Source organism: Coptis chinensis, chromosome 5, assembly GCF_015680905.1.
Source record: "Coptis chinensis isolate HL-2020 chromosome 5, ASM1568090v1, whole genome shotgun sequence".
Taxonomy (NCBI): domain Eukaryota; kingdom Viridiplantae; phylum Streptophyta; class Magnoliopsida; order Ranunculales; family Ranunculaceae; genus Coptis; species Coptis chinensis.
The window spans coordinates 5,453,566-5,457,597 of NC_141460.1; the positions used below are offsets into that span (position 1 = coordinate 5,453,566).

The 4,032-nt window shown below is 35.9% G+C and overlaps 1 pseudogene; it reads right to left on the bottom strand.

The window, feature by feature from the left end:
• Positions 1–2,611: 2,611 nt before the first annotated feature.
• LOC147496381 (protein FAR1-RELATED SEQUENCE 8 pseudogene) lies at positions 2,612–3,643 on the bottom strand (annotated as a pseudogene).
• Between the last annotated feature and the right edge of the window lie 389 nt (positions 3,644–4,032).

Here is a 4,032-nt window from a genome sequence, read left to right on the forward strand (position 1 = left end):
AGGGGGATATACGATGCTCAGATAGTGAGTGGTGTTGAGTAGTGTAGGCTAGGTTGGATTTCCCAGAGCTTGACCCCCGAGGTTTTAGCTGTCTCTTGAGAGACGGAATCCATTAGTGGTTAATGTAGGCTTTTTATTTTATTTTATTTTTCAAATTTTTTTACTACGAACTCAAACATGTTTCTTTTACTAGAAGGGGTGAATTGAAAGTGGGACTGTTGGAAGTTTAATAGGTTGTAGATAGTCAATTTTGGTGCAATGTCTTTAATTAAGTTTTTAAATGTTGGATTTTCTAGTAGAAATAAAAGCTTATGTGTGTAATCAAAATTGTGGGGACTATGATTGCAGGGTTCATTTAGAAGTCAAACATGTGCCTGAATGAGGTCTGGAAATACTCTAGAAAAGAGTGGCATTCTCCTCTATGAGACAAAATATAGTAAATGCCACAGTAGCGTTACAATTATGTGCTTAACAACTATGTGTAATGGATCTTTAGCTTAAATGGAAAAAGCGCTTGAGAATTGGACCATGTCTCCAATGTATCTCAAGAGATGGTGGTTCAATTCCACCAAGACCCTTCAATGATTTGTAGAAAGATCGTCTAACTAGCCAAGGCGTGGAGCTAGGGACTGTGCTTCTTGATAGCTCGCATTGAATTGTAAGTGGTTTTGTTTTCTCTTTAATGCATTTCTTTGCTTGATAAGAGTTGTAAGTGGTTTTGTTTTCTCTTTAGTGCACTTTTTTGCCTAATAAGAATTATAAAACAATATAAGAAAGAAACGAAGATAGCTAAATGTAGAGTAACCTACTATGAGTTTTTTTTATCAAGCACAAAGATAAGTACCTACTGTTCAATATTGGTATACTTAGACAACCAAACACAGTAAAAATATTTCTCATCAAGTCTAGACGTTACATAAGTATCCATGAATGAAAGACCAAAGAGATGTTACATAAGTATCCACGAATAAAAGAGACAATTCCTTTCACCAATCAAACTTCACAGAAAAAAAAAATCCAAAACATAGGGCAACCGAAAACTTGATAGTCCTTGATCACTAGTTGTCGCTTGAAACCTACAACATATAGATAAAACTTACATGAAATGCAATCCAACTTAAGTATCTTAAACAATTTAGGCACTAAATAATCATGCACATATCCATTGAGATTTGTTCAAGTCAAATTGGCTACTCAAAGGTATTGCTCCATCGTTATTTGTGCTAGAAAAAGCATGTGGTGCTTGTCTACATTGTTTTGGTAGAAATAATTGAGGAAAATGATGTTGTCCACTTGCATTGTATAGTTGTCCAGGTTCAAGTAGTTAGCTAGTGAAGAAACTAGGCGGGTAACTAGCAAAAGTACCATCCTGATATTGTAATCAAAGTTAGTGTGGATAGTACAAGAAATTAATTGTTCAACTATCGCATAAAAAAAATCATACCATGCATACTCATGTTTTCCTGAAACTGGTTGCTTGTTATGTTATGTTAATTGCCACAAGTGTCATGACTTGATATATTTTTGTTGGTTGCTTTGTGGTTGCTCGACTTGGGAACTGTAGTTACTGTAGGAAGAACATTTTGCTGCAAAACAACAAAAGTATAATTGTTTATAACAGTCTAAAAAGATAAAGCAAGAAGAATATTGGCAATGAAGGTACCTTTTTGGTGGTGGATTTCCAGTTTTTTTCCGACTTCGATAACAATCTACCTTTCGGTCGTCCTTCTCGCTTTTCTTGAAGTGGATTTAAGAACTTCACATACCCTGGTTGCACACTTTCAGGCGACTCACTTGGATGAGTTCCAACCAATTCATCCTCAACACTATCTGAGTTATTACTTTCATCTACTAGCTTTCTCTTCAAATCCTGAAGCACACCCAAAACAGTCTTGAACTTTGATTCTGATGATGCCCCTTCCTCAAGAATTTGAATTGTACAAGGATATAAAATACCATATCGTTGAACTGGGTTACTAGTTTAAAAGTTAAGTGATTCACAACTTTCAACATATTTACGCTTGGAATCTTTTCTCCACCTTAGGAGTATATAGTGAGAAGGAATCTCATCCACAAACTCATTAAGAACATATAAAGCATGCCTACATAAAATCCCTTTGTGCTGAAATAGGCGACAGATATAATAGATATCAGTTTCAGCTTTGACAAAAAGAACATCATAAGCTTTTGGAGTATGCAGTTTTCCATCCTTATCGACAACCTGTTCTTTAATTTCAAATGTTGTGATTTGTCCATCCACTTTAACTTGCGACTTTGAACATGAAGGTATGCTATAAACTTCCTCCTGAAACTTTAGAAACATCGCTCTAGTGTAGACATTAGCCATTTGTCTTTCAAAAACACACATTGTCTTTAGAAAAGGAGTAGAGTTGAATGAAACAAAATCTGCTTGGTTCTCTTTCTCATATTTATCACTCAAGGCTGCCTCATATTGATCCACAAATTCTTTCAAAGAAGTTTTTGCATGCACATAACCATCAAAAAATGCGTTCATACTTTCACTACGTTGAGTGGTAGACATTCCTGCAAAAAAAAAAACATCCTTGAGATATAATGGAACCCATTGTTTCCTTAGCTTGTATAACGTATCCTACCATATATTTTCTTGAAGTTTGTGTTGTTCAATCATTTTATTCCAAGCGTCTACAAATTCCTCGATCCTCAGAGAATCATAAACTGCATTATTCATTGCCACTTTAATTGTTTCGTATTCAATTAGGCTTCCTAACTTATCACCAATCTTTTTCATTATATGCCATAGGCATAAACGATGACGAGCGTTAGGGAAAACATTGACTATAGCTACTGCCATTGCCTTACTTTGGCCGGTGATTATAGCATTAGGAGAGTGTCCAGACATTGCATCTAACCAAGCCCTAAACACCCACTCAAATGTCTTAATTGTCTCATCTGCAAGTAACCCACGACTAAACAACATAGACTGACCATGATGGTCCACTCCAACAAATGGAGCAAACTTCAAATTGTACCGATTAGTTAAGTATGTTGTATCAAACGTTATTACATCTCTAAAATAACCATAAGTGGCTCTCGACCTTGCATTAGCCCAAAATACATTTCGTACTCGTCCATCATCATCATGATCTACTCTGAAAAAGAAATTCGGATTTTTCTGTTGCATTCTTGTAAAGTATTTTTGCATTGCTTTTGAGTCTCCATCTTTTAGCTTTAGTCTCTTGTACTTGTCAACATAGTTCCTTGCTTCTTTCTGCCCACATGTAACATTTTGATGCCCTCCTGCATCAACTACAATGCTATGATATGATTTGGTTAGCTTTATTCCCGATTCACAATGTAATTCTAATCTTTTCTTGATACCACTATCCATGTGCTTGTGTGATCTAAACATTCGCGCTTTTGAGGGGCTACATGCATGATTGTGTTCCAAGTCAAAGTCAATCACCTCCCATATCTCTGAATCCATCAACTTTACTTTCATATGTGCTTTGCAACCAACCCTTGAGTTTGGCCTTTTGTACAAAACTCCTTCCTTTTCAACCTTAAATCCTTCTTTAGAACACGAGAACTGCGTGAATTGCCTTTGATCAGTATTTTTCTCGTTATATGAATTCTTGATTTTTGTACCAAACCCCTTTTGCATAGCGTGACGATTATAAAAGTCTTTAGCATCTTCAAAGCTTGAAAATGTAATGACCCAGAATTTTTCCTATGGGTAAACCGATCATTTTACGTGTTAGTTCAGTGCCACTCTAGGTAATTACATATATGGTGAGGTTTAACATTTATCATTATTAGGCCATTTCTTAAGTCTTGTTTTATATTGGGCCTGCTCCTAGTATATGGGCTGGTTTTAGTGGGCTATCGGGAAAAGAAAAGAAAAAATGGAACTCTCGGTGGTTTTTTCACGCTGACATTCGATCTCTCTCCCTAAATTTGGGGGAGATCAAATTGGATGAAGTCTAGGGTTTTGTTGTATGGGGAATTGATTTTGGATCTTCTCTTGAAAATTGTGAAATTCTTGGTGTATCC